The sequence below is a fragment of the Mustela lutreola genome, chromosome 9 (genome assembly GCF_030435805.1).
Source record: "Mustela lutreola isolate mMusLut2 chromosome 9, mMusLut2.pri, whole genome shotgun sequence".
In the NCBI taxonomy this organism is placed as follows: domain Eukaryota; kingdom Metazoa; phylum Chordata; class Mammalia; order Carnivora; family Mustelidae; genus Mustela; species Mustela lutreola.
In genome coordinates this window covers 90,495,107-90,522,343 of record NC_081298.1, presented here as the reverse complement: position 1 = coordinate 90,522,343, position 27,237 = coordinate 90,495,107, and the positions used below count along the sequence as shown (strand labels likewise).

The 27,237-nt window shown below is 38.6% G+C and overlaps 3 long non-coding RNA genes across 6 annotated transcripts in view; 1 reads left to right on the top strand and 2 right to left on the bottom strand.

Moving 5' to 3' along the window:
• Nucleotides 1-291: 291 nt before the first annotated feature.
• On the bottom strand, nucleotides 292-11,221 carry LOC131808147 (uncharacterized). The gene is made up of 3 exons (XR_009344695.1): nucleotides 11,045-11,221; nucleotides 3,244-3,384; nucleotides 292-854 (listed from the first exon to the last, which is right to left on the bottom strand). It is a non-coding gene; the product is annotated as an uncharacterized LOC131808147 (long non-coding RNA).
• A 530-nt stretch (nucleotides 11,222-11,751) lies between these two features.
• The window catches only part of LOC131840225 (uncharacterized), a 32,689-nt gene continuing 17,203 nt past the window's right edge, over nucleotides 11,752-27,237 (bottom strand). For 2 of the 3 annotated variants that reach the window (XR_009357283.1, XR_009357282.1), the window contains 2 exons: nucleotides 25,243-25,345; nucleotides 24,307-24,603 (listed from right to left, as the gene is read on the bottom strand). This is a non-coding gene — a long non-coding RNA (uncharacterized LOC131840225). Of the gene's footprint in view, nucleotides 11,956-24,306; nucleotides 24,604-25,242; nucleotides 25,346-27,237 lie in introns of those variants that run through there. The other variant, XR_009357284.1, reaches the window with a different exon arrangement.
• Nucleotides 12,126-27,237, top strand: part of LOC131840223 (uncharacterized) — a 200,362-nt gene continuing 185,250 nt past the window's right edge. For both annotated transcript variants that reach the window (XR_009357280.1, XR_009357279.1), the window contains exon 1: nucleotides 12,126-12,320. This is a non-coding gene — a long non-coding RNA (uncharacterized LOC131840223). The remainder of the gene's footprint in view (nucleotides 12,321-27,237) is intronic.

The following is a 27,237-nucleotide window of genomic DNA, read 5'->3' as shown; positions in this document are numbered from 1 at the left end:
GTATTTGCCTCAGAATCAGTTCACAAAAGGGTACCTAGGTGGCTCCGTTGGTTGAGCATCCAGTTCTTGATTTGGCTCAAGCCATGATCTCAGGATCGTGAGCCTGAGCCCCATGTTGGGCTCCACACTCACCAGAAAGTCTGCTTGAGGATTCTCTCTTCCTCTCCTTCTGCCCCTCCCACTGCTCTCCCTCTCTCTCAAACAAATAAATAAATCTTCTTTAAAAAAAAAAAAAAAAAAAGAATCCGTTCCAATAAAGATTTGTAATCCTTTCATTGGATCATTGGGCAGTGCTTGACCAGTTTGCAGTTGAGGATTCCCCAGGAACTATAGAACATTAGTTTACCTGGCTATACACCTATCTGGTTATTGCAAAATTTCAGAAGCTAGAAGAATAATGATTGCCCATGGAAAGAGGAGCACCTAAAAGAGAGCCAGCAGAGAAGTGGTGAGAGTGGGGTGAGGAATGGATATTAGAACAGTGGTTCTAACCAGAATTAATAATCAGTCACTTGGATGAACACCTGTTTTACAAGTACAGATTCCTGGGTCTCAGGGTGGGTAAGTTTGGGCATCTGTATTTTTAAAAGCTCCTTAAGTGATTCTGATAATCAGCCTCGTTATTGGATATAATTTGTGAAGTCTTCAAACACATGTACGCATGCACACACACACACATGAATGCATAATTATCAAGGGGAAATTGAAGTCCAGTCTGGACCACAACACTCTAATATCCCCTGAAACCTGACTCTGCTCAACCTCAGACTATAGGAATAGATCTTAGGTAAATCAGCAGCTTTATGTCTGTGTTCTTCTACACGTATTTCTTCCACGAGGTCTCAAACCAGGACCTAGGTCGGAGAACAAAACAACACAGATAGCTGTAAGATTTGTAATTATGAAGAGGTGTTTCCCTGGCATTCATTTAGTCTTTTATTTCCAGCTCACAACTTTGCCAAATACTTAACCTTGAAAGTCCCGTGTCCTCACTGGGGCATTGACAGATGCTTAAATCCTTTATATTAGGATTATATTATGTACTTGTTATTGTCATTTGGAATTGAGTCTGTGCCCTCAATGGAATTTATCCATTGCCCAAATTGAGTTGAATAAACAAGTTGATGGCTTCTCCAAGTTCAGGGAGTGAAGCAGAACCCTAAGATGTTAATGTTGTAATACCAAATTATGTCCAGTTAGAATAGTGCCTTCCCAACATCTGCCTTGAGGAACACCTAGCACCAGGATTGATTGCTTATCTCAAATAATGTTGGGGAACAGGTCCAGTTTGGTTTCAGCAATTAAATACCCCAGATAAAAACTCTTTTCATGGTTTTACTAGACTAGCATTTTCAACAGCCATTAATGAGCCAAGCACTATGCAATTTTATAAGTGAAGGGATTCAGGCTATCATTATGTATAAGCCCTCCCCAAATAACCTGCTCTAGTCAGAAGGCATGATCTGAAAAAAGAAACGATAATGTTTTGGAAAATGATGACATTCTGTAAATACAATCTGGCAGCAAAAGTTCTTGGAAAAACTAATACTCGAGTCAACATGCCTCACTCTATTGCTACATGAATCAGAAATTAATTTTTCCACAATCATTCTTACATTTCTGAACTGTGACATTGTTAACAGAGTCTGAACACTCAAAGGTACCTAGACTCTTAATACAATAAGCCAAAATGAATATAAATGGTTGAAGAGGGTAGTAAACTAGTTTTCTTGAAATTTTCTAGAAAATTGAGTTTACAGTGACTAGAATGTATGAGGCTGCCAAAGGGTATGGAGGTTGGGGGATGGGAGAGGTGGAATTATAATGACTTTCACATCCATAGGGGCATTTGTGTTCCCTGGGTAATAACATTAAAAACTGAAAATACATATTGGCAAGGAAACATTATTGCTTTAGCTGTTTTGCATATAGCTTCTTTCATCACCTTTTTCATCTTTAAGGGGTGGTTCATGCTCTGAATCCGCTTCTGACGTCCTTTCCAGGCCATCTCCCCTTTGTTTACTAACTTTCCAACTAAGTGTCAGAGAAGTGTAAAAACATCCAAGTCTCCTGCTTCAGAAAATACAGTGGCTATTGATATTGTTTGGCAAAACACCTTAATAGAGGTATTTGGGCTGTGAAAAGTTAAGCCTCAAATCAGGATCTAAAGGAAGGAAGCAAAATGAAGGAGTTGCCAAATTGCTCTTCGGTAAAAAGATGTGGAATGTTAGTGTGAGTGGCCTGAAAGAGGAAATGAGGGACACAAAATCTGGAAGCATTGAACTTCAAGGAGATCAAAGAAGAGAGAGTGGTAAGACAACATGTTGGATATTGGGGCTGGTAGGGGTTAATGGGTAGGGCTTTTCAGAACAGCAATTTGATATTACATTTTAAATTTTGCTGCACTGTCCAGTGCTAGAACATAAGCCCCATGAGGTACCACTGGACTTAAGTAGAGTCAGCCACACATAGCTCCTTATGTTGGTGATTGCTTGGTAAAAGAATTAGAAGGATATGGGGCTGCATTCCACATCAGGATCCACCTAGGCTCATGAAAAGATTGTCATAGGAGATGGACTCTCTTGGTAGAGAGTCAGTATTCAGGTGAAGCAGAATCTAGAGGAGGAGGAAATTAAGAGACAGCTAAGCCCCTGAGACTTCTCTACTCATGTCAGAGCTGCCATGTATCTCATAGGCCCCACTAAAATAATCTCTCAGCTGGTGTTGCTGTTCTCCCTCTTGCCCTGTTACAGTCTATGCTCTATAACAGCAATTGGGGGAACTTTTAAAAATGTAAATTAGCAGGTGGTGAAATAAGAGTTTTCTAAAACATTCATTTTGACAACCACCTACAGATGAGAGTACTATTGTGGGAGTCCAGTAGTCTAGAGGAAGAACTAGAGAAAAAAAAAAATCCAAGAATAGATGCATTGAGGATGGTAAGAAGAAAATATAATGGAAAAGATAAAGTTTTACTTTATCCATGCTGCCCCTTCCCCAAAGCACCACAGTTTCGTGCCAACAGAAACTCCCACAGCCTCTGATTTCTCCCACAGAGGAAAGCCAGAGCACAGTAAATGAATGCCCATATTCCCCAGCCAGGCAAGAGTCTGCTCAAGAGACCCAGTTTTTTCTTGCCCCACTCAGAATACTTAAGTGATGGGCACTTCTAAAGGTAGGGAGACACAGGGAACAAAGCACCCAGGACTCAGAACTCATCAAAGGGTTACAGATATTACTAACCTGCTTTGTGGATGCCATTGGGAAGTTCCTCACAGCTGCTTGGGACTCAGCTCCTGTGGACCTCTCTCAACTGGTTCACAGTCACCCCTTATTCTCTGCATGATTCACCCACCTCGCAAGGTTGTTTCCTCAAGTGCAACCCTGCAAACAGTAAGTGCAAGTCTTTATAGATCGTTCATGAGCACATACAGAAATCCAACTCTGCAGGATTGGGAGAAGACACAAAAACTTGAACAATTCAGGAAACTTCCCTTGGGAGGGTCTTAGTACAAGAATGGCTTTGCAGGATTGAAAGAAGACATATAAGTCTTGGGAATTTCCCTTCAAAGACAGAACAGAAGGTATGGACACTATAAAAACAAAGAAACAAATGAACTATAGGCCACTATCACTAATGAATATAGTTACAAAAATCCTCAACAAAATACCAGCAATTGGGGGAACTTTTAAAAATGTAATTTTCAGCATCACAGTAAATGGATTATATACCATGATCAACTGGGACTTATCCTTGGGATATAAAGATGGTTCAACATATGCACATTGATAAATGTAGTACACCATATTAATAGAATGAAGAAACCATGTAGTTATCTCAACAAGTACAGAGAAAGCATTTGTCACAATGCGGTATTCTTTTATGATAACTACTCTCAATGATTTAAATATAAAAGCAATGGGTGCCTGCGTGGTTCAGTGGGTTAAGCCGCTGCCTTCCGCATAGGTTGTGATCTCAGGGTCCTGGGATCGAGTCCCGCATCGGGCTCTTTGCTCAGCAGGGATCCTGCTTCCCTTCCTCTCTCTCTGCCTGCCTCTCTGCCTACTTGTGATCTCTGTCTGTAAAATAAATAAATAAAATCTTTAAAAAATACATATAAAAGCAATGTCCTCAACATAATAAAATATACAACAGGCTCACTCCTGGCATCATAATCAACGGTGAAAAGCTGAAGGCTTTACCTCTAAGATCAAGAACAAGGTAACACTCAACTCAGAAGAGTGACCCACTCTTTTTTTTTTTTTTAACATTAGTAATAAAACCCTTTTTACTTGATAGCCTGTTAAGTTGAATAGATAGGGAATTTTAAAATTAAACGGTTTCTGTGTATTCTTTTCAGAGAAGATCTGTATTTATTTATCTAATAAAAGTGTCATATTTAATTATTTGAATAGATAGATACTTGTTAGTAATATCACCAAATCAAACTATACTTGAAATGTAGTTGAGGGAATTCTTTTTGATCCCTAGCCTCCAAATAATGAAACAAGATGGGATTGGGAGGGAGACAAACCATAAGTGACTCTTAATCTCACAAAACAAACTGAGGGTTGCTGGGGGGAGGGGGGTTGGGAGAAGGGGGGGGTGGGGTTATGGACATTGGGGAGGGTATATGCTTTGGTGAGTGCTGATTCACAGACCTGTACCCCTGGGGATAAAAATACATGTTTATAAAAAATAAAAAAATTTAAAAAAATAAATAAAATAAAATATTCAATAGAGCTTGAAGTCCGGAATTGTGATGCCACCAACGTTGGCTTTCTTTTTCAATATCCCTTTGGCTATTCGAGGTCTTTTCTGGTTCCATATAAATTTTAGAATTATTTGTTCCATTTCTTTGAAAAAGATGGATGGTACTTTGATAGGAATTGCATTAAATGTGTAGATTGCTTTAGGTAGCATAGACATTTTCACAATATTTATTCTTCCAATCCAGGAGCATGGAACATTTTTCCATTTCTTTGTGTCTTCCTCAATTTCTTTCATGAGTACTTTATAGTTTTCTGAGTATAGATTCTGTGTCTCTTTGGTTAGGTTTATTCCTAGGTATCTTATGGTTTTGGATGCAATTGTAAATGGGATTGACTCCTTAATATCTCTTTCTTCTGTCTTGCTGTTGGTGTAGAGAAATGCAACTGATTTCTGTGCATTGATTTTATATCCTGACACTTTACTGAATTCCTGTATAAGTTCTAGCAGTTTTGGAGTGGAGTCTTTTGGGTTTTCCACATATAGTATCATATCATCTGCGAAGAGTGATAATTTGACTTCTTCTTTGCCGATTTGGATGCCTTTAATTTCCTTTTGTTGTCTGATTGCTGAGGCTAGGACCTCTAGTACGATGTTGAATAGCAGTGGTGATAATGGACATCCCTGCCGTGTTCCTGACCTTAGCGGAAAAGCTTTCAGTTTTTCTCCATTGAGAATGATATTTGCGGTGGGTTTTTCATAGATGGCTTTGATGATATTGAGGTATGTGCCCTCTATCCCTACACTTTGAAGAGTTTTGATCAGGAAGGGATGTTGTACTTTGTCAAATGCTTTTTCAGCATCTATTGAGAGTATCATATGGTTCTTGTTCTTACTTTTATTGATGTGTTGTATCACATTGACTGATTTGCGGATGTTGAACCAACCTTGCAGCCCTGGAATAAATCCCACTTGGTCGTGGTGAATAATCTTTTTAATGTACTGTTGAATCCGATTGGCTAGTATTTTGTTGAGTATTTTCGCATCTGTGTTCATCAAGGATATCGGTCTATAGCTCTCTTTTTTGGTGGGATCCTTGTCTGGTTTTGGGATCAAGGTGATGCTGGCCTCATAAAATGAGTTTGGAAGTTTTCCTTCCATTTCTATTTTTTGGAACAGTTTCAGGAGAATAGGACTTCAAGCTCTATTACAAAGCTGTCATCATCAAGACAGCATGGTACTGGCACAAAAACAGACACATAGATCAATGGAACAGAATAGAGAGCCCAGAAATAGACCCTCAACTCTATGGTCAACTAATCTTCGACAAAGCAGGAAAGAATGTCCAATGGAAAAAAGACAGCCTTTTCAATAAATGGTGCTGGGAAAATTGGACAGCCACATGCAGAAAAATGAAATTGGACCATTTCCTTACACCACACACAAAAATAGACTCAAAATGGATGAAGGACCTCAATGTACGAAAGGAATCCATCAAAATCCTTGAGGAGAACACGGGCAGCAACCTCTTCGACCTCTGCCGCAGCAACATCTTCCTAGGAACAACGCAAAAGGCAAGGGAAGCAAGGGAAAAAATGAACTACTGGGATTTCATCAAGATCAAAAGCTTTTGCACAGCAAAGGAAACAGTTAACAAAATCAAAAGACAACTGACAGAATGGGAGAAGATATTTGCAAACGACATATCAGATAAAGGACTAGTGTCCAGAATCTATAAAGAACTTAGCAAACTCAACACCCAAAGAACAAATAATCCAATCAAGAAATGGGCAGAAGACATGAACAGACATTTCTGCAAAGAAGACATCCAGATGGCCAACAGACACATGAAAAAGTGCTCCATATCACTTGGCATCAGGGAAATACAAATCAAAACCACAATGAGATATCACCTCACACCAGTCAGAATGGCTAAAATCAACAAGTCAGGAAATGACAGATGCTGGCGAGGATGCGGAGAAAGGGGAACCCTCCTACACTGTTGGTGGGAATGCAAGCTGGTGCAGCCACTCTGGAAAACAGCATGGAGGTTCCTCAAAATGTTGAAAATAGAACTGCCCTATGACCCAGCAATTGCACTATTGGGTATTTACCCTAAAGATACAAATGTAGTGATCCAAAGGGACACATGCACCCGAATGTTTATAGCAGCAATGTCCACAATAGCCAAACTATGGAAAGAACCTAGATGTCCATCAACAGATGAATGGATCAAGAAGATGTGGTATATATACACAATGGAATACTATGCAGCCATCAAAAGAAATGAAATCTTGCCATTTGCAACAACATGGATGGAACTAGAGCGTATCATGCTTAGCGAAATAAGTCAAGCAGAGAAAGACAACTATCATATGATCTCCCTGATATGAGGAAGTGGTGATGCAACATGGAGGCTTAAGTGGGTAGAAGAATAAATGAAACAAGATGGGATTGGGAGGGAGACAAACCATAAGTGACTCTTAATCTCACAAAACAAACTGAGGGTTGCCGGGGGGAGGGGGTTGGGGAGAAGGGGGTGGGATTATGGACATTGGGGAGGGTATGTGATTTGGTGAGTGCTGTGAAGTGTGTAAACCTGGTGATTCACAGACCTGGGGATAAAAATATATGTATATAAAAAATATATGTTTATAAAAAATAAAAAATAAAAAAAAAAAAATATTCAACATTATTAAGAGTGACCCACTCTTACCACCTCTACTCCACATGGTACTGGAAGACCAACCACAGCAATTAGTTAAGGGAGAAAAATAAAATAAAAGATATCCAAATTGAAAATGAAGTAAAATTTTCTCTTTGCAGAAAACCCTAAGGACTTCACCCAAAAAACTATTAGAACTAATGAATGAATTCAGAAAAGTTGCAGGATACAAAAACAACACATAAAAGTCAGTGGCATTTCTGTACACCAACAACAGACTACCCAAAAAAGAATTAAGAAAACAATTCCTTTTATAATAGCATCAAAAAAATAAAATACTTAGGAATAATTTAATCAAGGAAGTGAAAGATCTGTACACTGGAAACTATAAAATGTTGAGGAAAGAAACAGGAAAAAAAGCCCACAAATAAATAGAAAGATATCCCGTGTTCATGGATCAGAAGAGTTAATATTGTGGTGAAGTTAATATTGTGAAGATCTACCCAAAGCAATCTCTATCAAAATTCCAGTGATGTTTTCTCTGAAATAGAAAACAAACAAACAAACAATCCTGGAATTCATATGAAACTACAAAAGATCCTGAATAGCTGGAGCAATCTTGCTCAACTAATCTTCAACAAAAGCACTAAGAATATGCAATGGGCAAAGGATAGTCTCTAATAAATGGTGCCAAAAAATGGATATCCACATGCAAAAGAATGAAACTGGACCCTTATCTTACACCATAAAGAAAAAAATCAACTCAAAATGAATTAAAGAATTAAAGGTAAGACCTGAAACTATAAAACTCCTGGAAGAAAACAGAGGGAAAATTTCCTTACCAGTACTTGACAACAAGCATCTTGGCAGTGATTTATGTTTTTTTTAATTTTTAATTTTTTTTTTTGGCATTTGACACTGAAAGCACAGGAAATGAAAGCAAAAATAAAGAAGTGGGACTATGTCAAACTAAAAAGTCTGCACAGCAAAGGAAACCATCAACAAAATGCAAAAAAGAAAAAAATTCTTCAGAATGGGAGAAAATATTTGCATACCGTGTATCTGACAAGGGATTAATACCCCAAATACAATGCAATATAAACTCACTATAGAACTCATATAACTCAATAGCAAAACCAATAAATAACCTAATTTTTTTAAATTAGCAAAAAGCCTGACTAGATATTTTTGCAAAGAAGACATTCAGATGACCAACAGGTGTATGTAAATGTGTTCAACATCGCTAATCATCAGGGAAATACAAATTAAAACCGCAGTGAGATATCACCTCACACCCATTAGGCTGGCTGCTATCAAAAAGTGAAAAGGTAACAAATGTTGGTAAAGATGCAGAGAAAAGGGAACCTTTATACACTGCTGATGAGACTGTAAAAAGATACAGCTATTATGGAAAATACTATCTATGTTTCTTTAAAAAAAATTAAGAATTGAACTTCTCTTGGTCCAGCAATCTCATTCGTGGGTTTGTATCCAAAAGAAATGAAATTGGTATCTCTGGGAGGTATCTGCATGCCCCTGTTGATTAAAGCATTACTGGCAGTAGCCAAGATATGGAAACAATCTGAATGTCTGTCTAAGGATCAACGGACAAAGAAAACGTGGTGTATATTACACAATGGAATAGTATTCAGCCTTAAAAAAGAAGGAAATATTGCCATTTGAGATGATGTGGATGGACCTTGAGGGGATTATGCTAAGTAAACTGGCCACAAAAAGACAAATACTACATGTTCTCAATTATATGTGAAATCTAAAAATGTTGAACTTAGAGTAACAGAGAGTAGAATGATGGTATTGCAGGGCTGGGAGCTGGGAGACATGGGGAGATGCTGATAAAAATATACAAACTTCCCATTATAAGAGGAATATGTGATGTAAACCTAGTATAAATCATGGTAAGTATAGTTAATAATAATCTATTATATACTTGAAATTTACTAAGAGAGTAGAGCTCAAGTTCCCTAACACAGACAGAAATAAATTGTAGCTGTGTCAGGTGAGGTGATGGATATGTGAGTTAGCCAATCACAATAATAAATTCACAATGTATACATATATCAAAAACATATACAAGATTTTCATTTGTCAATCATACCTCAATAAAGCTGGTGAAGTACTATAACTCAGATCATGATGATTTCCCATTCTTTTTAGAATAAAGTCCAAATTCTCTGCTTTGGTCAAAATGACCCCATGTGCCCTGGCTCATGGCTGCCCCTCTGGCCTTGTCTCTTATACCCTCCACCTCCCTCCTGATTTGCCCACACTGGCCTCCTTGTCACTTGTCCAACATGTGAAGACCCATACTATCTCAGGGTTATATACATTGTTATGTCCCCTCTGCCTGCTATGCTCTTTGTCCAGATTCTGGCATAGCTGGTTCCCAAATATCTTCAAGATCTTAGCTTTTATGTCACCCATGTATGATCCTTTGACCATGCTTCTTCCTCAACCCCTGACTTCCTTTTCCTGCTTCATTTTTCTTCATCGCACTTTTCATCGCCTTCAGTTTTTATTTATTTGTATACTTCTTATCTGCCTCTCTGTGCTTGGCAGCCTCAATGATCCCTGTCTTCTGGTTTATGCTCTTATGCAAATTCCTACTATCTTGACTTTCAGCTGGAGCTGGACCTAGTAATTTCTTTCTAATGACTATAATTCAGCAAAAGTGATGGGATTAGGTTCCAAAAGGACTGTGACTTCCATTGTGCCTTCTCTTACCCTCTCTCTCCTTCACTGTCTGTCGGCAGCCAGCAAGGACCTAGACCTATAAACTGCCACATGAATGAGCCTGGAACCACATTGTCTTCCAGCTGGGCCTTGAGAAGGCTACAAGCTCCAGTTGACGCTTTGTAACTTTATGACCCTGAGTCAGAGGCCCCCAGCTAATCCATACCCTGAGTCAGGCCCCCAGCTAACCCTTAGAAACTATGAGCTGATACATGAGTGTTGTTCAGAGTTACTAAGTTTGGGGGTAATGGGGGTAATTTCTTACACCACAATTGGTAACTAACAGCTCCAGTGGCATGTAAGCTTGATGGGGGAAGGGACTTACTCTGGCTTGTTTGGCACTCTCTCTCAGAGAGGTAGAATGCTGGGCACCCAGAGACATTCAATAAACTTTGGGCTAAAATGACTAATGAATATTGGGATGGTGTGGAGGACACTAGTTTTCTCAAAATAAATGGGATGGAAACCTGAGCCAATGTTGATATTTAAAGCTAAAGCAGTTTGCAAGGTCAAAGGTGACTGCAGAGTTCTCAGGAGTGCTGCAGTAACAGACATTCTGGTAATACTAGGCTCAGAGTAGTAATCTCTTGATGAAAATTATCAATGCTGGTCTGTGTTGCTTAGTAAAACTTCAGAGTGCCTGGACAATCTCAAGCACAGGGTTGGGGGCAGAGGGTGGGAAACATTACTTGGTGCATTTGGAAGAATGACTCAAACCTCCCACACTTTCCTCATCTCTAATGACCTCACAGTGCTGTTGGTAATATGTAGAATACAGTACATAGTGGGCTGTGGCTTGTTCTCAATAAATGGTGGTCTCTTTCTCCTCAGGGAGCTTATTATATGAGGAGATAAGATTCACACGTAAGAAAGATAACTAACATGGGATGTAATGTTTGTAATGTTATGTTAAGTACCTGGTATTTTTGAGGCAGGAGTTATAATGAAATAATTATTTTCTGTTTCTTCCTTCTGTAGTGTGAGGTCTTGGGTATATATTTTTGTCACTTGGGAATACCATCAGAAAACTCCTCAGTTTTTCCTCATTAATGCTAGAAAAAAAAATCTGCTGAAAATGACGAAGAAATCCCAACTTTGCTGGTGAAGACCTACAAAAATGTAGTAGAGAGAAATGACAAAAGTTTAACAGATTTACTCCCACTGCTGATTACATAAAAGTGGTAATTTCTGTGGTTGGAGGAAAAGTCACTGTTCTTAGAGTCTAGCACCCATTTCCAGGAAAGACAGAGCAAGATCTCTCAATCCATACCTTCACAGGAACAATCACATTGAAAATAATTATTTCATCCTAATGGTTTACTCTAGATTGTGTGAGGAATTCCTTGGGATTCTAAGGAAATGAATAGTAATAACAATAATAATAAGGATTTTTTTCCTTTTGCTATGTACTGATTAATATTCACATTATGAGCAGCTCTGTGGAAGGTGAGGGCAAAGAGTAGATGTGAAATCATTTCAGAAATTTCCAGCCTTCCAAAAGAAATTTTACTTTTAAAGGAAAATAACAGCGTAATAGGAACCACATTGAAGTCAGCACAACCAATATATGGGGAAAAGGTGACCATCGCTGTCTACACATATAGGCAGGTCATTCAGGAAAATTCCATTTTCCATAGTGGTCTGTGTGTGTCCACGTGGTAATAAATGGCCCAAGCATGGCTTCTGAGGTGTTGGCACGACCAGTGAGTGCCAGATGGAATGTGGTGAAAGTTCTGATTTGTACCTTTCAGACCAGAGGTACTTGCCAAAATGGATGGGTCCTCCTGGCCACCTTTTGTAAGTATAGCCACAGGTATTCGGTTGAAACCTGTGGGTGAGAAAGACATAAACAGGTGCCGTAAATTTGTCAGACCAGGAAGCCACAGACCATTTAGTAAATGGTAAACCCAGTGGCCCAAAAGAACAAAGGAGTCTCTTTTCATCAGAATGATCAGGCTCATTCAACAAATATTTATTGAGTATCTACTCTCTGCCAGACATAATAGAGACGGACAAGTTCTCTTATTTAAAGAGTACCTGAAGTGAGGGAACAAAACCCCAAATCACCTGGGATGGTGTGGGCCTAACTGCACTGCAACCTGATGGAAAGGAAGAGCCAGGGTCCTGGACCTACAACCTGACTGCTGTGGCACCCATTCTGCCCACCAGTTCTTGAGGGTACAGCTTTTCAGGGTAAGTTTTCTGTCTCTACTCAGGCCAAGACCTTTCTTGTTGTAAAGGAAATGCAAATTTTGCTGTGGCATTTCACAAACAAACCAGTGGTCTCAATAACATCACTTCTAAACTAAAATCTGAATTTCATCCCCTTGAGTTTATATTTTTGGGTAGCAACTGTTAAGTCATAAAGCTAAAAGGATATTGAGAGTTAACTTACTCACCGTGCTCATGACCTATACTATTCTAGAAAGATGAAAACATCTCCTACTATAGCAGACCTTCTTAGGAGGAGAGGCCGTTGTGTCCTATAGCAATGCATTGTCATGTTTTGTTACCTTCATGGTTAACTATTTTCGTCATATTTAACCTAAGTCCCTCCAGCAGCATTTTGTATCTATTCTAAAATATCTTGCTTCCAGGTAGTTGAATAGTAGGTGGTCAGATCTCATTATGAAAGAGTTATTTGTCACCTCAGTGTTTTTCAAATCCGATTCCTCCTAATTCTTTCTTGGTAACACTAATGCTTGTAAATGAGCATGCTGATTGGATTCCCCAAAACAATGATGGTATTGAGCTGTTACTATATGCCAGACATGAACTAAGTGCTTCATTCAGTTCATCTCAGTAACTCCTCAAAACAAGCCTTTTGAGTTAGGTTCAATCATTTCCCCCATTCTGTAAGTGGGAAAACTGAGGTTTTCAGAGAAGTCTGTAGTTTGCACAAGACCACAGCTACGAAGTGGTGAGCTAAGATGTAAATATATAACAGTGACAGAGTTTTCCATTAATCATAGAAATAAGACTGCCTACCTTTTATGCTAATAGTTCCAAGTATTAAATTGAGTGTTAATTCATTAATATACCACTTTCAAAAATAAACTTCTTCATGTTCTAATATCCATTTATCACTCGAGTGTTTGTAAAATCAGGGTGTTTTTTTTTCCAGATTCTTACTCTTTTTCTAGCTATAAGCACTTTTTTGAAATCTTTGTTTAATCTTCAACTTCAAATCCACAAAAATAATGGCGGATGATTCATTTAATATTTTTGCTATTTTCTTTGGACATACAGGTCTTTATAGTTATCTGCATAAGCCAGAAGCTCTCACTCAACCTTGGCTGAACATTGGAATCACTTAAGGGAAATTTTAAAGATCCTGATTGTAGGGAGAGTGTGGGAAGGGGGGCACACCTAAACCCAATTAAATTAGAATCTCTGTGGGTGATATCCAGGTGATTACAATGAACATCCAAAGCTGAAACCACTAATTAAAAAATTCTTCCCTGGACATTCCCTATCTACTCATTTCACCTACAGCTTGCTCCGGCTTTTGCTCGTCTAGCTAGAACTATGAGTTGGCCAATTCAGAATTCATTCCCACATGCCATCTCATTACTTACGTCTTATGTAGAGACTGAAGAGGCTGACCAGTCTCTTTCCCAGACTGCCTTGAAGGAGGAGGAGCTATATGATGCAACTTTGGCCAATGACAAGAAAGTGACTTGTGGAGGACTTCTGGAAAGCCCATACATCCACATGTTTCCAATAATAAGTTAGTCAGTTTAAGTAGTTGACTTTTCCCCTTTCTGTTTGGATGTTTGTTTTTTATCTGAATGTTTCATAGACATGGATTGAGCATGTGATTTGAATCAAAGGTAATTCAAATGGGAAATCAAGGAAGAATTTGATCTCTTCTTATTGATGCCTCAGTCTCTGTTTCCTCACAAAGACCCTGGAGTTCATGATGAAAGTTTCCTACAGAGAAGGTAAAGGCTAAAGAATTTGAGAACCCTAAGGTTTACTTTGAAATTCTGTTGAGGTTAAGGGGTAGTAGTGAAATGATCACTTCTAAAATGCTTGTCAGACATATTTTCCATGTTTGACATATGATATTTATAGGAAGAAACTGAAGGGATTATAAGTGATATAGAGTTTCAAGGTAGGGAATACTGAATCTGAGCCTGCATATGTATAGTATGTGTGTGCATGTATATAAGCGGTATGTTTGCTATTTTTTGTGCAACTTTTTATTTTATTTTATTTTATTTTTTTAGTCACCATACGGTACATCATTAGTTCCTGATGTAGTGTTCCAAGATTCATTGTGTACGTGTAACACCCAGTGCTCCATGCAATACGTGCAACTTTCTAGTAAAGTACAATGTAACCAAAAAAGAACATATTGAAGAGAAAAAGCCCAAAGAGTTTTCATAAACTAATGCATTTTTGTACCCAACAGGGAGGTCAAGAAACAGATCATTACCAGAGCCCTAAGAGCTTCTCCTTCTAATGACTACTCCCTTGACCAAGGATAGCCATAAGGCTGCCATTTCTTTCCTTTTTTAAAAAAAAACAAACCAATTTGTGGAAGTGCAAGGTCACCTCCTCTGTTTTCACATGCTCTCTATTGAGATGGGGAAGTCAAACCTGTTCCATGGCATATTTAACTATGGGAAAATGAAAAGAGAGAAAGAAAATCCAGACCAACAAAGCAAAGATTTAAGTTGGTATCACTTTCCATGTAATTGTGATGCCAGCAGACACTCAATAAACATATCAGCATTGTTAAAATGATTTATCAGCGAAATAGTTGAATGTAAAATATTATCAATACAGGTGTCATCATTGATCTTTCTTGGGTCTTACTGCTGAAGAATGGGGCTGCTAGATGATTTCAACAAACAATCCTTGACAGGAAACCAAAGGCAACAAGGCACAGGGACAGACAGCTGACAAATGCAGTATGGGGCCATTAAAGCATGTGATGAATTTGCCAGGAAAGTATATATTTGTGCAAAAGGTGAGCTCATATCTCCCATAAATTTGTCAGCCGTGACACAGTGTTCTCTGGCTTGGCATGAGTAATGCCTTGCTATTTGCTGCCTTTGTCTGGCAAAAGCTCTATCAGTCACTCCAGGGTTATTTACAAAGAAACGTGTCTATCAGTTACAAGGACATGACTTTGCTGCTAAAAGATAACAAAAGAGGAAATCAGGCAGTGGCCTCTCAGCGAGGGATGCGTCTTTTCCAGACGAGCTCTGGACTGGAATGAATCAGATGGACGGCAATTGGCCGGGCTGGCCCAGTGCCTGGCATGACCAGCCTTAGTACATTTATCCACACTGATTAGATTAGAAATTATTAATAGGGGGCTACGGAGTAGAGCAAAAGGTCATTTAGAGTTTAATTCTGTTCTCAGATAACTTCATTTCGGCTGATGGGATTGTTATTGTAGGGGTTTTATATGTTTATAGGAAACAATATACTCAATAATGAAGTCGTGCCTCCTTCTGCAAGGTCAGGAAAGCTATTGTGTAGCTAGATTGAAGTCTTCACAATTGTGTTAATTAAGTAACAGTGATTGGGCTTGGTCTCCTCTTGAAATGCATTTAAGGGCCTAAAAGCTGCTGAGAATGTATTCTTTCAATATAAATATATAGGAAAGCAAGTGAGACCAGAAAGCAGCCTGCGAGCGAGTCAACAGAAGAGCTGACACAAAGCTTTTACTTAAGAAAGACAGGAGCCTGTTTGGCACATGTAACTTCTCGCCACATAAATACAAATGTCTTGTCAGTTTAGGATTAAACGTAACAGGTCCCTTTTTCTTTACTCAGTTCCTGATGAATCTGAAAGATGAAGTTATAGAGTTTGATGTTGATGGCACATTATCTCTTATTGGTTATTTTACTCTCTCCCAAGCCTGCCTGTTCGGGGTAGATCGGTATGTAGTAGTAATAGCCACATCCTTCTTGAGTAAAGGGCCATTTCCCTGGTCTTGCTTTATATACTCAGGGACCTTAGTGACAGGGAGCTCAGCTCTGTCCTCCACTATGAGTCACCTTTGGGAGACTTATGACTCAGACATTGAAATTAGCTGGAGGTGGTTGCAATTTTTGTTGTCGTTGTTCCAAGAGACAAGATCCTTTCTAAACAGCTAAAAAGACACTTGATTTTAAGTGAAAAGTGAGTTCATGGAAAGCAGTTTGTTGTCATATGTTTCTTAAAGACCACAGAAGGCCTTTGGGTCCTATCTGTAAGCAAATAACCTTTCATTTCATTCCTGATGTAGTGACATCCCATTAAAGGGAACTCAGAGGTGGACTTGATAGCTGGTGATTGAGTCTTATCTTCCCGACTTTCCGCACGTCTCTCCAGATGTAAGAACACCACCTTACTGGAGCAAAACTTGGTTTTCTCAATAGAAGGATTGTTAAATGGAAATATCTTCATTAATACAAGTCTTTAAAAAAATATCTCAAAGGCAGTGGTTCTTGACTAGGAATGACTTTGGAAACATTTTTTATTGTAATAACTAGAGTGGGGACTGCTATCAGCATCAGTGGGTAGAGGTCAGGGATGTTGCTACATGTTCTACAGTATATAGGTGAAGACATACAACAAAGAATTATCTGGCTCAAAGTGTCAATAATGGCAAGGTTGAGGAACCCTGCTCTAAAGAACCTTTAGATTCAATGAAGAATAGGAACTTAGAAGAGATTACTCTGTCCGGGGAATGAGGCACCACACAGTTTCTGTTGAGAAAAAAAAATCCATAATTATGACATTATGAATAATCATACTAGGATTTGAAAAATAAAAATTTAAAAAGCTACTCGTTTCAATTCAAACTTGAGAGCTAGAAAAAATCTGCTTTATTTTTGCTATTGTTATAAGATGTGCCACATGGTTTTAGAGTTATTATGATATGGAATAATGCGAAGACTCAAAACACTTTGTATGAAACATGCATGAAGTAGCATGATGTACTAGAAGAAAGGCTGAGCTGAGATTTCAAATAGTTAAGTGTTACCCTGCCATTGATTAAACATGAGTGATTTAACCCATCTGGGCCTCCGTTGCTGTTTCTGGCCAGACACTGAAATTGAAAAGCTTGACATCTTTATTTGGCTATTCCTTCTCCTTCAGGTACAGTCATAGCCAAAACAGGGCTTTTTCCTTGGTTTCCCTGCTCACAGGCATCCCTTCCTTTAGATTCCTGCTGGCCTGATTTTTGTTTGAGTCCTTGTTACTTCTCATCGGGTCTGTTACAGTAGTTTCCCAGATGAAATTCTCTCCTCAAATATACCCTGCCATCTCGTCTTCTTACACCATTACTTTGTTTATGTCTTTCCTCTCAGATTCTTTAATGCCTATAAAGTCAAAGTCACCCTTGGTGTGACATGACAACCCATCCTTTTCTGATCTGCTCACGAATACTTCTCTATAGCTTGCCCTCCATGTTTTTCCTGCTTCCATCTTTGCTGCCCATCACATTACTGTAGTTAATACCTTCTTCATAAAGGCACATACTAGATCAATAGTGTTCCTGCTAAGCCCTGTTCAGAAGCACCCCCCTGCTGGCATGTTCCCTCCCCGCATTTATCTCTCAACTTTCCTCAAATCTGAAGTCCCATAGCCTCTCAGAAGGTTTACTAAGTTTCCCAGTGATATCTCTCGTATGTACTTAGGGTATCAACCATATTTGACCTTGCATGTATACTTTTCTTCTCCCTCCCTTGATATCTCTCACCTCACTTCAACTATTCCAGGGGTAAGAGACACAAACTGCCTTACTGTAGTAGGCTTTACCTTGGGTTCCATGGGAAGAATAAGGAAATGCTTGGCACCGACCTCTGGATTCAGTGCATATTTATGATTGTCTAAAACAAAGACACTCTGGGAGATAGAGACATAGTCATACATGTAAGTAAAAGCATAAAGTCTCTCCAGTTAGGCTGTAAACCTCATACAATCATAAGGCCCAATCCCTTTGTGTCCTCTGAACTTTGTCATGGAAAGCATCCAAATAATGAGTGTGTGGCCGATTTTATTTTGCGTATGTTTTTGTATGTGAAAACTACCAGTAGAGGCAAATAAAAACAGTTACCCAGACTTGGGAGATATTTTGATTACTATAGGAAATACTTGGCATTACGAAAAAACTTTTGCTCTATATGTTGTGTTTGTGTGTGTGTATGTGTGTGTGCACACATGTGGAGAGTAAAAAATTTTTTACTTTTATATATCTGATATAGAAGATACATGTTAATATATAGATTTAAGAGAAACATCTCAGTTTAAATATGACTCTTGAGGTCCAAGAATGAGTTTTCTTGAGGGTCCCAGTTGACTTTTGTAATGCATTTCAAAGGCAACGGGTTTCACTGGATCTCTAAACTTAAATGAAATTCTCAGATTTTGACATGGAGTTGGAGAAGATTATCCATGTTGCTTCATCATTTTTTTGTTTTGTTTTGTTTTTGTTTTAGCAAGCTGGCTGAGAAATAGATACAGTGTATTGTTTTATGGCCACACATGCATCACAGTGTTCTTTTCATTTTTTCCCTTTTGACATAAGCATACTTAGAGTTAAATACATGCCAAAAGATTTTACTGGTACAGCCGTCTGCCTTGCTTTACCTATAAAAGTTTGTATGCTCTTACCTCATTTGTAGGCCCCCAAAGTTTTATTTTTTAAGTATATAAAGGCCAGCATTTCTGTCTATATCCTGCAGCATTCACTACAATGTTTCTAAGTTTCGACTGCAACATTTTTGGAAAAGTAGATTGCTAGAGCTACAGTATGTTTCTTCATTGTATCCCACCTTGATCTCTTTTCTTTAATCTACTCATTTAAATGTGTTATAATTTTCCTCAAACTAGAATCTCACCTGTTAAAAGGGTAACATAGCTTAGTGCAGTGGTTCTCAAAGTGTGGTCCCTGGGTCAAGAGCATCAGCAGTATCTGGGAACTTACTTGAAAGGAGATTCTCAGATCTCACCTATTAATTCAGGAACTCTGGGGCTGGGACCAGCAACCTGGGTTTAAACAAGGTGTCCAGGGATTTCTGGTGCAAGAGTAAGTTTGAATGCTATTGGCTTAGTTGTTAACAGTATGAACTCTGGGGCAGATGGCCTGAATTTAAATATTTAACCTTCAAGTCACATATCCTTCCCGTGCCTCAGTTTCCTCATCAATGAATGTGACAATAATAGTACCATCCATATATTGTTCTGGTGAGTTTAAATTGAGATACTACATGGGAAAAGTTTAGCGAGGCCTAGCACTTCATAAAGTTTGCTGTTATTGTTCAAAGTTTTCCCATTCTCAGATCTTAGAGTCCCTCTTCCTCTTGGTCATCTTTCCTGCTTTTGCTGAGCTGGCTCCTTCCTCTCTCTTGAATGCCCTTGCCATTTCTCTTTACCTCTTCAGATGTTGCCGAGCTAGGGGTAGGGAATGCATATATTTTTCTGCACTCAAATACTGATCTTCCCTTCACAAACTTTTTTTTTCTTGATAAGCCAAGCCTAGTGATGAGCAAACATAGAGAAGAATACAACACATTTAATTTTTTCTTAGCTCTGTTTTATATTTTAACTATTATATAATTTCCTTATGGCCCACCTGATTTTTTTTTTCAGGCCTTGGGAATGTGAACCAGTATTTATTTTCATAGCTGGTATAATTGATATGTGGATGGACGGGAGTGTGTTTTTGCCCTGTCTTCAGTGATGAATCATTCTTGTTTGTTCTAGATGCTTCTGGACTTGTTATCCTGTGTCATTTCTAACTGGTGCCAGTTTTTTGACAAATGATAGCAGCAAGGCATGGTGTGCTACCTCAGGTTCTTATTTTCCCTGAGTGTTTGGATGTAATAATTTTAGAGATGGCCACATGGCTAATGAGTCTTGCCCTCCGGATCTCAGCACAGAGGGAACCCTCACTAGCCTATCAGACACCTTCTTCGAAAATGGTGGAAGTGTGAGAGAGCAAGATGAATGGACATTTGTGTATCATATTCTTTGAGAATTGAATAGAGGATTTATGGTGTTCCCTGACTTGACACACTTCACACTTGTCATGTTGGCACATTGCATTATATTCTGCTGCCCATGGGGCTTTTGATGATGTTTCAGAAACAGGTAATAGATGTCTCTGTGCTGTATCCATACATTTGCAGAGAAAGATCCGATATTAAAAACAAAGGTACAGTAAAAATCATCCCCATCGACCAAACACAAAAGCCTACCTCTGCTCTCTGTTGCCTTGTTAGCCCCAATTCCTTAGCTAGACATATTTAGCCTTTCTCCAGCTAGAGATGATCCATCTGAAGTCAGTGTTATTTCTATAGGCACGTTTTAAACCTATTTGGGGGTATAACAATGAATGACTATTATAAGTACCATATAAAGTCAGTGCAATATAAAGAACACTGGATTAAGTATCATAAACTCTTAATTCCAATCCTGACTTGGCTAAGGCCTGCTGTATCGAGCTTGCCTGAATCGCTTATGGCAATCTCCCAATCGCCTCATCTGTCACAGGAGCACAGGAATTCCTGGCTAGCCGACCTCCCAGACGGAGTACATAAGAACTTATTTTGAAAAGTTGTCTTTTGATTTTGTTAACTGTTTCCTTTGCTGTGCAAAAGCTTTTGATCTTGATGAAATCCCAGTAGTTCATTTTTTCCCTTGCTTCCCTTGCCTTTTGCGTTGTTCCTAGGAAGATGTTGCTGCGGCAGAGGTCGAAGAGGTTGCTGCCCGTGTTCTCCTCAAGGATTTTGATGGATTCCTTTCGTACATTGAGGTCCTTCATCCATTTTGAGTCTATTTTTGTGTGTGGTGTAAGGAAATGGTCCAATTTCATTTTTCTGCATGTGGCTGTCCAATTTTCCCAGCACCATTTATTGAAAAGGCTGTCTTTTTTCCATTGGACATTCTTTCCTGCTTTGTCGAAGATTAGTTGACCATAGAGTTGAGGGTCTATTTCTGGGCTCTCTATTCTGTTCCATTGATCTATGTGTCTGTTTTTGTGCCAGTACCATGCTGTCTTGATGATGACAGCTTTGTAATAGAGCTTGAAGTCCGGAATTGTGATGCCACCAACGTTGGCTTTCTTTTTCAATATCCCTTTGGCTATTCGAGGTCTTTTCTGGTTCCATATAAATTTTAGAATTATTTGTTCCATTTCTTTGAAAAAGATGGATGGTACTTTGATAGGAATTGCATTAAATGTGTAGATTGCTTTAGGTAGCATAGACATTTTCACAATATTTATTCTTCCAATCCAGGAGCATGGAACATTTTTCCATTTCTTTGTGTCTTCCTCAATTTCTTTCATGAGTACTTTATAGTTTTCTGAGTATAGATTCTGTGTCTCTTTGGTTAGGTTTATTCCTAGGTATCTTATGGTTTTGGATGCAATTGTAAATGGGATTGACTCCTTAATATCTCTTTCTTCTGTCTTGCTGTTGGTGTAGAGAAATGCAACTGATTTCTGTGCATTGATTTTATATCCTGACACTTTACTGAATTCCTGTATAAGTTCTAGCAGTTTTGGAGTGGAGTCTTTTGGGTTTTCCACATATAGTATCATATCATCTGCGAAGAGTGATAATTTGACTTCTTCTTTGCCGATTTGGATGCCTTTAATTTCCTTTTGTTGTCTGATTGCTGAGGCTAGGACCTCTAGTACGATGTTGAATAGCAGTGGTGATAATGGACATCCCTGCCGTGTTCCTGACCTTAGCGGAAAAGCTTTCAGTTTTTCTCCATTGAGAATGATATTTGCGGTGGGTTTTTCATAGATGGCTTTGATGATATTGAGGTATGTGCCCTCTATCCCTACACTTTGAAGAGTTTTGATCAGGAAGGGATGTTGTACTTTGTCAAATGCTTTTTCAGCATCTATTGAGAGTATCATATGGTTCTTGTTCTTACTTTTATTGATGTGTTGTATCACATTGACTGATTTGCGGATGTTGAACCAACCTTGCAGCCCTGGAATAAATCCCACTTGGTCGTGGTGAATAATCTTTTTAATGTACTGTTGAATCCGATTGGCTAGTATTTTGTTGAGTATTTTCGCATCTGTGTTCATCAAGGATATCGGTCTATAGCTCTCTTTTTTGGTGGGATCCTTGTCTGGTTTTGGGATCAAGGTGATGCTGGCCTCATAAAATGAGTTTGGAAGTTTTCCTTCCATTTCTATTTTTTGGAACAGTTTCAGGAGAATAGGAATTAGTTCTTCTTTAAATGTTTGGTAGAATTCCCCCGGGAAGCCGTCTGGCCCTGGGCTTTTGTTTGTTTGGAGATTTTTAATGACTGTTTCAATCTCCTTACTGGTTATGGGTCTGTTCAGGCTTTCTATTTCTTCATGGTTCAGTTGTGGTAGTTTATATGTTTCTAGGAATGCATCCATTTCTTCCAGATTGTCAAATTTATTGCCGTAGAGTTGCTCATAGTATGTTCTTATAATAGTTTGTATTTCCTTGGTGTTAGTTGTGATCTCTCCTCTTTCATTCATGATTTTATTTATTTGGGTCCTTTCTCTTTTCTTTTTGATAAGTCGGGCCAGGGGTTTATCAATTTTATTAATTCTTTCAAAGAACCAGCTCCTAGTTTCGTTGATTTGTTCTATTGTTTTTTTGGTTTCTATTTCATTGATTTCTGCTCTGATCTTTATGATTTCTCTTCTCCTGCTGGGCTTAGGGTTTCTTTCTTGTTCCTTCTCCAGCTCCTTTAGGTGTAGGGTTAGGTTGTGTACCTGAGACCTTTCTTGTTTCTTGAGAAAGGCTTGTACCGCTATATATTTTCCTCTCAGGACTGCCTTTGTTGTGTCCCACAGATTTTGAACCGTTGTATTTTCATTATCATTTGTTTCCATGATTTTTTTCAATTCTTCTTGAAAAGTATGGAAATGAGAGAAAGCGCCTGTGTGACTCCTGATGAAGCAGTTAGAATACAAATATATTTTCCCTCAGTTTTATAGAAAGAGAAATAGAGCCTTTAAAAGGATGAGTGAGTTTTTTCAAGGAACACTGTAAGTGATGGACAGAGAAGGTCTAGATTCCCGTCTTCTGGTCCTTAGTTGAGGTACCTTGAGATTCCTACCCACACTCTTTATGTTCAAGGGAGCATGCAGGCTTAGAAAGTAAGGAATCAGCAACAGCTGCACTGCATTCAAGTTTAGAGGCCTGTTGTCCTCCTTTTGGGTGGAATTCCGTAGCAATCCTTAAAATAGAAGGGCCTCAAATAATGGCTGTTATCAGATTTCCCACTACCCAGGTAGAAGAGAGAGCACAAATGGATTTATTCTTAAGGAAAAGTTTTAATTGGTTATTTCTTGGAGAACTGAGTTAGTGAACTGAGAGTCTCACTGAATGCATGTAAATGATGAACAACTACTTCTGTGAAATTAGGACTCCCTACTTCATATTTATAGATTTTCCTTATATGTGTCCTGCTTTCACCATTATAATGCCATCAAAAGCAGAAACTTTGATTTTTACTTTTTTGTCATCCTCTCTAGCCCTAGGTGAATGCTTTTTAAATATAGGTTTATCCGTTTCAAGTGAAGACAGATTGAAAACATCTGGAAGAAGAGGAAGAGAAAAATCTCATCTCATCTCATCTTACCTTCCAAATAGATTAGGATCCTTTTAAGACATTATCTGTTGGAAATGACTGTACCTATTCCCCAATTCCAATATTTTTGTTCTGATTTCACACTTTTGTGGAACTAAGCTTCTTGTGAGCCCTCATGTTTAATCCAGTGATGCTGGAGTTACTGACAGCTTTGCCTTTGCATAATACACCTATAGATATGCAGTCTAGTATCTTTTCTTCCCTGTTTGTGTCATAGAGGGAACACCAGCTTCCCCAGAACCCTCCTCAAAGGATCTTGAGTCAAGGGGCCTGTCTTGAAAACTCAGCTAAGGGAGCATCACAGGAAGCAGTGATAGTGAAGACAGGACTGAAATTTTAGACCCATTGATATCTAAGTCTCAATCAAGTATGCACTCTGGTTAGTATCTGGGTCACTAATTATACTGTTGCGTTCATGAGAACATATACATACATAAACATATAATGTTTAACAGAATAGTGTCAGTCTATGTAAATAAATCAAAGTGATTCCATTTTTGAATATGTGGCAAGGCCTTTATATTACTTATATATTGCTGTGTAACAAATTATGCCAAAATTTAGAAGCTTAAAACAGTAGACATTTATTATCTAGGTCTTTATGGTTCAGGATTCCAGATACAGCTGAGCTGGATCAACTGCTTCAGTATCTCTTATAAAGATTGCATGTGAGCCCAGGGGCTACATTCTCTTCTGAAGGCTGAACTGAGGAAGGATCTGCTCCCTTATGTGGCTGGTGGTGGGATTCCATTCCTTTCATGGTATTGAACTGAAGGCTTCAGTTCCTTGCTGGCTATTAGTTGAAGGACATCCTTAGTTCCTTGTGTAGGACTCTGCAGCATGGCAGCTTGCTTTACCAAAGCATGCAAGCCTAGAAGATGACTAAGAGAATCTGCCAGCAAGATGGAAGTCACAGCCTTTCATAATCTAATCACAGGAGTGACATCCTATCTCTTTCACCTTAATCTATTTATTAGAAAACAAGTCACTAGTTTCTGTCTGCCCTCATGAGCAGGGAATTCCACAGGACATGAACACCATGAGATGGGTCATTGGAGGCCATCGCAGAAGTCTGCCTAACAAAACCTTTCATGTCTACCTCTTAAGAAGAGAATCCATCATGGGTATTGAATGTACTCTGAGCACTAGGTTTAGATGATATTAAATATAATCAAGTTAGTTGTCCAGAGAACTCTTAAAGGGAGACCCTGACCAATGTCTAATTCCTTTGCTTCTAAAAATAATTATTTGGAATTTTGGTTGCTTAATAATACTTTCTATTACCCCAGAGTCCTTAAAGGATTTTTATGCATTAGGATAAAAAATCCTCCTCCATTTTCTAAGAACTTTTAAATCATTACTTTACTTTGCTGGTGTAGCAAATGACTCTCATGGTTCTTGGTGAAGGTTACTCTGCATTGTGCCAGTGATCTGGGACCACCAACAGCCTAGAATTAGGATATTCAAGGGAGAGATTATTAGACTCGGAATTTGGGTGTCCTGAACTTACTTGTCTATGTATCTTGTGTCTTCAATCTTCAAACTGTAAGCTCAGTGTCTTTTCTCAGCTGGCCACAATATAGTTTGGAGACTGGATGAAGATGCTCTGAGCTCTTTGTAAGAAATGCAATATTAAGAAATGAAATGAATATTGGAGGTTATTATTTGATGAAAAAGGCTAGTTCTAAGGTCTTTTTCTTTCCATTATATTGTTACTATCTTAAGTCAAGATACTGTTGTTTCTTGCCCTGTTCCCCTCCCTGTCTATGCTGCACACTACGGTTATAGTAATATTTATAATATTTATAAGATGCTAATCTTATAATGCTAATCTGATCATATCCCTTCTCTACTTAAAACTCTGCAATAATATGCAAGGATCATCATGATAAAGGGTCAGGTGAACAAAATGGGGTTATATATACATATTGTCTATATATGCAAAGCATATTTCTTGAGGAATACTCAGGAAAGTTATATCAGTAGTTCTCATGGCAGGGGAAAGGCAGGAGAGAGACTCTCTTTTTAAATTAAAAGTGTTTTGTACTTTTAGATTTTGTACCATGTGACTATATGACCTAGTTACAAATCGAAACAAAACTCTTCCATGGCCCTGAATACCTTTAAAAGCTCAGATCCTTAGCCTAGACGACTCTTATGATGGTCTGTTTGCCAACTTTGTATCATCCTAAGCTGCTCTCCCCTCTCCCATCCTCTTCCCTGCATATACCCTGTGGTCCAAGCACCTTCCAAATATACCTATTTGTGGCCACATGCTACAGCTTTTGCTAAAGACCTACTGAGCTAGGTGCAGGCTCCCACACATTGTGACTTCTGCACCTTTTTCTTTACTATCCTTTCTTCTTAACATGGCTTTCACCTCTTTCCACCCAGCTAATTTCTATTCATCCTCCAGGGACTTCTTTCTGATTCCTCCACAAGGAACCTTGTGCCACTTCTTTGTGTGAATTTGATTGTAGTACTTGCTGCATTATGGTTTCAGCAGATATAGTCTCAGGCTATAAATTCAGGGATGCAAGAAGCAAAGATTGTATTTTTTCTATAAGTGAGTTTAATTTCTAGCATAACTCTTATCTTAGGCCAGGTTCCTCAGAAGCAAACCTTGAGAAACAAATTTTCAGGAAGGTATGTCTGCAAGCAACTTATTAAGAAAGTGCTTTCAGAAGAAACCAAGAAGAGGGTGGGGAGCAGGAAAAATAAGGAGAAGACCTGAGGCAGGGATTCCGTTTCAAGCCAAGTCCCGGAGGGGCTGATTCCAGCCTGATCCTGCACGGAAACATACTCTACAGTAAACTCATAATTCTGGTTTGTTTAATATCTGTCTCCCCTAATAAAATATGAACTCCAAGAGGGTGGGAACTGTAATTTTTTGTTGTTGTTCATGGATGTACTCTAAGCAATTAGAACAGTATCTGCAAATAGTAGTCATTTGCTGAATGAGTGAATGAACTGCAGGCTTCTCCTTATTGTTTCAACAAAGGAAAGCATATTCATTTGTTCATTACACAGGTTATGGGCATCTACTCTGTCCCAGACACTATTTTAGGCTCTGGGAATATAATAGTGAACAAAAGAGTTGATATCCCTCTTCTCAAGGAGTAGTTAAGAGCATGAACTCCAAACACAGACATCCTGGATTAAAATCCTGGTTCTGCTCATTATTTGCTATTTTATCTTGATCAGATTATGACTGTCTTCCTGCCCCACTTTCTTTATCTGCAAAACAGGAATGTGGATAATGATTTGGTGTCTCTGATATGGTTGTACAGTTAAGTGAGTTAATACACGTAAAGTGGTAGGTCAGTTCTCGGTAGAGACTGTATATGTGTTAGCTATGATTATCCCCTCTTCTTCTTCTTCTTCTTTTTTTTTTTTAACCTACCAAATTTGCAAATGCTTTTATTTATTTATTTATTTATTTTTAATTTTATTGACATATAATGTATTATTTGCTTCAGGGGTACAGGTCTGCATATCATCAGTC